Raw genomic sequence first — 9,805 nt, 5'->3', positions numbered from 1 at the left:
AGATTGCTGAATCTTTTAACCATACCATGTGGTTAAACTCTTAGACTGTTGATACCGACCGAATAAGAACAAATCTTTGATGCTAATTACTAGTCTGCAGCTAGGAATTCGGAATCATTGAACGCGAAGACCGACAACCGCCGAAACATCTATTCTATAACGACATGAATGAATGTTACTCTGAACTATCCATTCTAACCAATGCAGAGCGAGAGAGCAGAAACAAACTTTTCAACAGAGATCCCGACGACACACTGAGCGTAAATATATACACTGCTCAAAAAAATAAAGGGAACACTTAAACAACACAATGTAACTCCAAGTCAATCACACTTCTGTGAAATCAAACTGTCCACTTAGGAAGCAACACTGATTGACAATAAATTTCACATGCTGTTGTGCAAATGGAATAGACAAAAGGTGGAAATTATAGGCAATTAGCAAGACCCCCCCAATAAAGGAGTGATTCTGCAGGTGGTGACCACAGACCACTTCTCAGTTCCTATGGTTCCTGGCTGATGTTTTGGTCACATTTGAATGCTGGCGGTGCTTTCACTCTAGTGGTAGCATGAGACGGAGTCTAGAACCCACACAAGTGGCTCAGGTAGTGTAGCTCATCCAGGATGGCACATCAATGCGAGCTGTGGCAAGATGGTTTGCTGTGTCTGTCAGCGTAGTGTCCAGAGCATGGAGGCACTACCAGGAGACAGGCCAGTACATCAGGAGACGTGGAGGAGGCCGTAGGAGGGCAACAACCCAGCAGCTGGACCGCTACCTCCGCCTTTGTGCAAGGAGGATTAGGAGGAGCACTGCCAGAGCCCTGCAAAATGACCTCCAGCAGGCCACAAATGTGCATGTGTCTGCTCAAACGGTCAGAAACAGACTCCATGAGGGTGGTATGAGGGCCCGACGTCCACAGGTGGGGGTTGTGCTTACGGCCCAACACCGTGCAGGACGTTTGGCATTTGCCAGAGAACACCAAGATTGGCAAATTTGCCACTGGCGCCCTGTGTTCTTGACAGATGAAAGCAGGTTCACACGCACATGTGACAGACGTGACAGAGTCTGGAGACGCCGTGGAGAATGTTCTGCTGCCTGCAACATCCTCCAGCATGACCGGTTTGGCGGTGGGTCAGTCATGGTGTGGGGTGTCATTTCTTTGGGGGGCCGCACAGCCCTCCATGTGCTCGCCAGAGGTAGCCTGACTGCCATTAGGTACCGAGATGAGATCCTCAGACCCCTTGTGAGACCATATGCTGGTGCGGTTGGCCCTGGGTTCTTTCTAATGCAAGACAATGCTAGACCTCATGTGGCTGGAGTGTGTCAGCAGTTCCTGCAAGAGGAAGGCATTGATGCTATGGACTGGCCCGCCCGTTCCCCAGACCTGAATCCAATTGAGCACATCTGGGATAACATGTCTCGCTCCATCCATCAACGCCACGTTGCACCACAGACTGTCCAGGAGTTGGCGGATGCTTTAGTCCAGGTCTGGGAGGAGATCCCTCAGGAGACCATCCGCCACCTCATCAGGAGCATGCCCAGGCGTTGTAGGGAGGTCATACAGGCACGTGGAGGCCACACACACTACTGAGCCTCATTTTGACTTGTTTTAAGGACATTACATCAAAGTTGGATCAGCCTGTAGTGTGGTTTTCCACTTTAATTTTGAGTGTGACTCCAAATCCAGACCTCCATGGGTTGATAAATTTGATTTCTATTGATCATTTTTGTGTGATTTTGTAGTCAGCACATTCAACTATGTAAAGAAAAAAGTATTTAATAAGAATGTTTCATTCATTCAGATCTAGGATGTGTTATTTTAGTGTTCCCTTTATTTTTTTGAGCAGTGTATATTGATTGCAATTATTCCTGACTGAGTGAGTGTTCATGTGCAAAGGATTAGCATTTCAATTGTTATAATTATCAACTTTGTAGTGTCTCATCTCAGTCGACCCCCTCTTCCCTTTTGTCCACCAAGCCGCGATGCCGGTTTAGCCCACTAGGGTACATTCCCCTATCATTTCCTTGTAACCATATCTACTGTTTGTTATGCATTTCTGTGAATTACTTAGTTAGTAAATAAAGGATTTAAGACAATTGATGTATGGATGACTCATAGTGAAGACTGATTTTCGTGCAGATAACCAACAATTTACGACGTTTGGAATGAGACTAACGTGAGGTAAATAATAATTCATTAATTCGAAGACTAATTGATCAGATATTAAAATATCTGAAAGTTATATTAGGAAAATTATAACTTTGTAATCTGAATATTTTCCTTGGTGCCCCGACTTCCTAGTTAATTACAGTTACATGATTAATCAGTTTAATCGTGTAATAATAAATACAGAGAGTTATTTGATAAAAAATTATTCAGTTTTAATGATGCCAAAGACACGACACAACCTTAAAAGTATCAAAGAAATGTAGCAGGCCTGTTAGGAAGTGCCTTTGTCTGGATAAGGCCATTTCTGTGCTGCGCCTGTAAGAACCGACGCTGGAGATGAGAAGCAGGTACGGGGAGTCAACATTTAATATAGCACAGACATTAAACAGGACAGGAACAGCGTCAGCACCGGATAACATAACGACATATGAACATTAATGCAGCAGCGGGGAACAGAGCTTGAGAACTGACAAATATAGGGCAGGTAATAAAACAGGTGATTGAGTCCAGGTGAGTCCAAAAATTTGCTGAAACTGACAGAGGCGTTGGAGCTTGACGACCCGGTTGAGGCATGACAGCCTGAGGATCCTGCTGAATCATGGGAGCCTGATGAGCCGGCTGAAGCGTAGATGCCTGGCAAGCCAGCTGGCGTAAAACCCTGGCGATCCGGCTGAGGCCTGACGTGGGATGGGCGCCTGCCGAGCCAACCGGGACAAGAACACCTCTCGAGCCAGTTAGGGCGTGGAAGCCCGACCAGCTGGCTTAGGCACCCCTGGCTCCATCAGTGGCAGCCCCGGACCCGACTTCACCACCAACCGGAAAGCCAGCACTCCCTGATGCTTCGCTTGATGGCTGCTGCATTCTATAAGAATTGATGCTGGAGATGAGAATCAGATACGGGGAGTCAACATTTAATATAGCACAGGTACTAAACAGGACAGGAACAGCATCAGCAACGGATAACATAACGACCTACGAACATTAATGCAGCAGCGGGGAACAGAGCTGGGGGAACTGATAAATAAAACAGGTGATTGAGTCCAGGTGAGTCCAATAATTTGCTGATGCGCGTGACGGGGGAAGGCAGGTGTGCATAAAGATGGTGGCAGGAGTGCGTAATGATGGGGAGAAAATGTAAATGGGAAGATGGGAAACTTCATTACATTTGTATTATTATATTCCTCTTTCATTTACAAATCTCATTACGTGACTATGAGACATGGCTATATTTAAATGGATTTGTATTTAGCTGAGCCTACTAACTTAGGTAGCTACATTTCGGCTAGCTAACAATTGCTGTGAAGTCACTGAAATTGTTTGAAATAACGATTGCGGTAGCAACAGTATGTAATCTAACTCAATACTTAACCACTACAAACTAATTTAAATTACAATAAATACATGTTAACTTACTTGTTTTATTGCTGTCCAGTGGCAGCACAAGTGGGGCTTTTGATTTGCAAACTCACCACATGATCAGCGTCTAGTCAGCAACACTGGAAAAAGTACTTCCAGTATTTTGGGCATTTTCAAAATAAAAGTAATAATAGAAAAGTGTAAATAACCATTCATGATACTTTTGTATATATGTAGTGTATGTGGACACCCCTTCAAATGAGTGGATTAGGCTATTTCAGCCACACCTGTTGCTGACAGGCTTATAAAATCGAGCACACAGCCATGCAATCTCCAAAGACAAGCATTGGTAGTACTGTAGAATGGCCTTACTGAAGAGCTCAGTGACTTTCAACGTGGGACCGTCATAGAATACCACCTTTCCAACAAGTCAGTTTGTCAAATTTCTGCCCAGCTAGACCTGGAAGTGCTGTTATTGTGAAGTGGAAACGTCATGGACCAACAATGGCTCAGCCGAAGTGGTAGCCCACACAAGTACACAGAACGGGATAGCTGAGTGCTGCTGAAGTCTGTCTTCGGTTGCAACAGTCACTACCGAGTTCCAAACTGCCTCTTCATAAAATGGGTTTCCATGACCGAGGAGCCGCAAACAAGATTAAGATCACCAGGCGCAATGCCAAGCTTTGGCTTGAGTGGTGTAAAGCTTGCCGCCATTGGACTCTGGAGCAGTGGAAACACATTCTATGGAGTGATGAATCATGCTTTACTATCTGGCAGTCTGACGGACAAATCTGTGTTTGGCGGATGCCAGGAGAACGCTACCTGCCCAATGCATAGTGCCAACTGTAAAGTTTGGTGGAGGAGGAATAATGGTCTGGGGATGTTTTTCATGGGACTCTTAGTTCCAGTGAAGGTCAATCTTAACTCTACAGCATATAATGACATTTTAGAATATTATGTACTTCCAACTTTGTGGCAACAGTTTGGGGAAGGCCATTTCCTGTTTCAGCAAGACAATGCCCCCGTGCACAAAGGTCCATACAGAAATGGTGTGTCAAGATCGGTGTGGAAGAACTTGACTGGCCTGCACAGAGCCCTGACCTCAACCCCATCGAACATCTTTGGGATGAATTGGAACGGCGAATCTGATTCATCGCCTAATCGCCCAACATCAGTGCTCGACCTCACTAATACTCTTGTTGCTAAATGGAAGTCCCTGTAGCAATGTTCCAGCTTCTAGTGCAAAGCCTTCCCAGAAGAGTGGAGGCTGTTATAGCAGCAAAGGGGGGACCAACTCCATATTAATGCCCATAATTTTAGAATGAGAAGTTTGACGAACAGGTGTTCACATACTTTTGGTCATGTAGTGTATATAAAAATGACTATCTAAACATTAACAATGATTCATATTTGTTCATATGTAAGTGAAATTTGCATTACATTTGGGTTTTAAAACATGTTCCAAGTTCAAATAAATGCCCCCAACGCGAATCAATGTATTTAGAAAATATATTGGCTGAGAGCAAAAACTATTCTGGGTGCCGCAGTAAAAGTATTGTAGAGAACACTCACTAGGGTCTGTAGAATGTATATATGGTGACATTTCATTGGGCTCTGAATAATACGGAGTGTTGCTGGCCTTTTACTCTACCCTTTCCATTGGCGGCCGAATCACATCACAGGTGCGCTTACTGCACTACAGAAAAAACCCGCTAACCAAACAACAGTGCAGGGCATGCTTACTGAAATAAAGGGCAACTACACTCAAAAAGTTTAATAGATTTTCCCCAGACCTCAAAAGATGTGGTTTAAGCATTGTTGTGAACACAGAAAAAAAAATATATAAAAAAAGTGGGAAAAAGTGGGGTAAACCAGAAAAACAAAATGGAAATCCGAAACCTGTAAAATCAAAACCAAGAAAACTGAATTTTGGGAAAAAACAGAAGTAGGCAAAAAATAAAAACAGATTTATAAAAGGCCCTACCAACGTAGGGCCAACTACACTTGGGTGTGTGTCATCCTGCAGCACAGTATTTTGGGGGAAGTTGAGGTAAGGTCCAATATTGACTATGCACCGAAGAGCTAAAGCGGTTTGGCCATCCTGGAAATGTTTTAGTGAAATATAATATAATATATACAATTTAGCTTTAATCCAAAGCAATTTACATTCATGCGTGAATACATTTTTACATATGGGTTGTTCCAGGAATCGAACCCAACATCCTGCCGTTGCAAAGCTCTACCAAGATGCATGGCAGGTTATAATTGCTTTATGAATCCTCAATTTAATATTATTTATAAGGCCTTTATTAAGCGGTGCTTATGCCACCCTTCATAAGGCACAGGTTTATGTCATATTTGACATAGTTGGTTATGTCACATTTTACATTGGTGGTTATGTCACACAGTTATGCCACATTTATGAACCCTTTATTTAGCATGGTATACGGTTATAGATGATTTGTAACACATTTATGTAGTGTTTATGAAAGCTTTATGAGGCCTTCAAAAGCTGCACATCATTTAAAGCGGGATCGAACTCAGTCACTGTTTTAAAGTCACCATTTGGCCTCATGATGAAATCCCTGAGCGGTTTCCTTCCTCTCCGGCAACTGAGTTAGGAAGGACGCCTGCATCTTTGTAGTGACTGGGTGTATTGATACACCATCCAAAGTGTAATTAATAACTTCACTATGCTCAAAGGCATGTCTGCTTTTTTAACCCATCTACCAATAAGTTCCCTTTGCGAGGAATTGTAAAACCACCCTGGTCTTTGTGGTTGAATCTGTGTTTGAAATTCACTGCCTGACTGAGGGATCTTACAGATAATTGTATGTATGAGGTACAGAGATGAGGTAGTCATTCAAAAATATTATTGACACTATTATTGTCAATGCAACTTGTTAAGCAAATTTTTACTCCTGAACTTATTTAGGGTTACCATAAAAAAGGGATTGCATATTTATTGACTCAAAACATTCCAGCTTTTCATTTTTAATTAATTTGTAAAAATGTCAAAAAACATCATTCCATTTAGATGTTATGGGATATGTGTGTAGGCCCGTGTCGTGGTAATTTCCTGTATTACTCAATAAAGAGAGAGAGAGAGACCCAACCACACACAAGTCAGAGTTATTTTATAAAGTACATCTTTAATATATATATATAAGCTTCGCCAAAGCCCTTTTTTGACTCTCAGATCAATTCAGTGTCTATAAATGAATTCTCTGAGAGTGCTTATGTAACGGATGTGAAATGGCTAGCTAGTTAGCGGGTACGCGCTACTAGCGTTTCAATCAGTTACGTCACTTGCTCTGAAACCTAGAAGTAGTGTTGCACCTTGCTCTGCAAGGGCCGCGGCCTTTGCGGAGTGATGGGTAACGATGCTTCGTGGGTGACCGTTGATGTGTGCAGAAGGTCCCTGGTTCGCGCCCGTGTCGGGTCGAGGGGACGGTTTAAAGTTATACTGTTACATTGATGCTGTTGACCCGGATCACTGGTTGCTGCGGAAAAGGAGGAGGTTGAAAGGGTGGGTGAGTGTAACGGATGTGAAATGGCTAGCTAGTTAGCGGGTACGCGCTACTAGCGTTTCAATCAGTTACGTCACTTGCTCTGAAACCTAGAAGTAGTGTTGTACCTTGCTCTGCAAGGGCCGCGGCCTTTGTGGAGCGATGGGTAACGACGCTTCGTGGGTGTCAGTTGTTGATGTGTGCAGAGGGTCCCTGGTTCGCGCCCGTGTCGGGGTGAGGGGACGGTTTAAAGTTATACTGTTACACTTACAAAACAATTCTTAGTTTCATTTATAGCCAAGATACACCCCTCTCAACTTACAAAGAATCCTTTACCCGAAAGAGGAGTATCCTATCGCTAGACAGCATCAGCTATAAATCATCGTTCAGTTTGATCTCCCAAGACAAGGTTTCAATCGCATGCTTGGTACTTCACTGTCTACCAAAACCTTACCTCATCCAATGGCATATATCAATTGTCATTTCTAGATACTCCCATCCAACATTCAACCCCTCCTGGATAAGCTCAGAAAAGACAGTGAGCCTCTTAGGTCATATACCAGATCAAGATAAGGGCAACCTCAGAGGGGACATACAATGGTTACAAACACTGCCAAACTCCTTCCCCCTATGAGAAAAGTAGGGAGTGACTGGCGTACAGACATTGTATGAGATTAATATGAGATTCCCCATTAATAACGCCATCCCGTCACATGGTTTAAGATTATAGTTACAGACACATTCATAAGAAAACAATGTTCCATTCTGTCCTCCTCCCCTTCTGATATTCTACATAGCACCACATGGTTTAACAGATACATTGACTTATGAAGACAAGCCTGACCTCTCCTCTCTCTGGCCCCAAGTTACTAAGCCCTATCACAGAAGGGGAAAATGCACTGCCAATCCTATAGTCCAAAGGGCCCCATTCTAATGACAAGTATCTCACAAGCATATGATGAAAATAACATCTTATCTATCTATGTTACTTGCTAAATCTGATTCTGCCACGACACCAGTGACACAAAATCTCAATTGAATACATTTTAAATTCAGGCTGTAACACAACAAAATGTGGAAAAAGGCAAGGGGTGTGAATACTTTCTGAAGGCATTATAAATTTGGCAATGCTGCTTGACGTGGCCAGTAATAATTCACATGCATAGGCCTAAAACATACAGTGCCTTCAAAAAGTATTCACACCGCTTTACATTTTCCACATTTTGTTGTTACAAACTGATTTTTTAAATTTATTATATTGACATTTTGTGTCCTTGATACAAATATGGTACAATCCAGGTGCGCTTAACTTTTATAGAGACGTACCCAGCAAGACTCAAAGCTGTAATCACAGCCAATGGTGCTTCTACAAAGTATTGACTCAGGGGTGTGAATACTTATGTAAATTAGATATTTCTGTATTTAATTCTCAATAAATTTGCAACAATTTCTAAAATCATGTTTTCACTTTGTCATTATGGGGTATTGTGTGTAGATGGTTTAGAAAAACATATATTTAATCCATTTATATTTAAGCTGTAACACAGCAAAATGTGGAATTAGTCAAGGGGTATGAACACTTTCTGAAGGCATTGTATGTATTTACATTGTATTTACACAGGAATGTACATAGCCATTAAAGTGTAGGTATTTTGGTTTTAGGCCATTTGATTTAAAGTGGGACTGATTTTGAATATTTGACATTCATTTGTCTTAATTTCAGAGATTTGAAATGAATGTGTTTATCTGGGCAGTAATATCATCCTAAAGTGCAGCAATAAGACTTGGAGTGAACCATCTGGAATCTAAACCTGTTTGGGAGAGAGTGTCGACTATACACTGATTTTGAGAACTGATTCCAGAACACATGTAATGACATCAAACTCCTGCTCAATGCTTCCACTGGACAATCCCTCCTTTTTAATCCAGTTTTTCATTAGGGATTAGGGAATTTACCACACATTTTTTTTAAACAATGGAGGGAGCCACGATGTACATATAAATGTGTTGGCTATAGGTAAGACAACGTCTCCATCACGGTCGGCCTGCTCATTAGGCAGGACGGCCACCTATGGCGGCAGATTGACGAGGGCGGCATTTTTTAGCTAAACTGACCAAGACGCACCTCCAACAACTACACATAAAACCTCACTTAATTCTGCCCAAAATCAATGACAATTTCTCTCAACAGGTGGCATATGGGCTTTTTAGGTGATCGCTGATGCCACCCTTTGATAAGCAGTGCCCACCTTGTCAAAGGCGTAAAATATTTTGCTTGTCCATTCTCAGCCCCCTCTCCAGGGTGCTGTTGGAGAGATGCATCCCTGCTGTGCTCCACCAATGTTCTGTAAAAAAATACACTTAACATAAATCATGTATATGGCCTTTTCTGTAGCCTACAGGCTGGAGATAAAATGTATGACAATGTAATGTGTCAGGTGTGCTCCCTCTCTGGCCTCTAGGTCACAAGGCTGCTCGTTATGGCACACACCTGTCACAAGCGTTACGTGCATAATGACACTTACCTGGACTCCATCACCTCCTTGATTACCTGCCCTTTATATGTCACTCCCTTTGATTTCTTCCCCAGACATCATTGTTTCTGTTTCATATCGGTGCGCTGTTTCTGTTTCTTGTTTTGGTCATTTATTAAATGTTTTCACTCCCTGAACTTGCTTCCCGACTCTGTGTACATCGTTACAGAATGACGACTCAACAAAGGGAAGCATCAGGGAGTGTTTATTTGTTTGTTTTGGTGTTGGAGGTGATG

At 42.5% G+C, this 9,805-nt stretch overlaps 1 long non-coding RNA gene across 1 annotated transcript; it reads right to left on the bottom strand.

The window, feature by feature from the left end:
- Positions 1-2,360: 2,360 nt before the first annotated feature.
- Positions 2,361-3,645, bottom strand: LOC139538183 (uncharacterized). The gene is made up of 2 exons (XR_011667687.1): positions 3,584-3,645; positions 2,361-3,047 (listed from the first exon to the last, which is right to left on the bottom strand). It is a non-coding gene; the product is annotated as an uncharacterized lncRNA (long non-coding RNA).
- Positions 3,646-9,805: the final 6,160 nt, after the last annotated feature.

The sequence above is a fragment of the Salvelinus alpinus genome, chromosome 14 (genome assembly GCF_045679555.1).
Source record: "Salvelinus alpinus chromosome 14, SLU_Salpinus.1, whole genome shotgun sequence".
Taxonomy (NCBI): domain Eukaryota; kingdom Metazoa; phylum Chordata; class Actinopteri; order Salmoniformes; family Salmonidae; genus Salvelinus; species Salvelinus alpinus.
The sequence above is the reverse complement of the archived record's forward strand: the minus strand, read 5'-3'. Positions and strand labels throughout refer to the sequence as shown.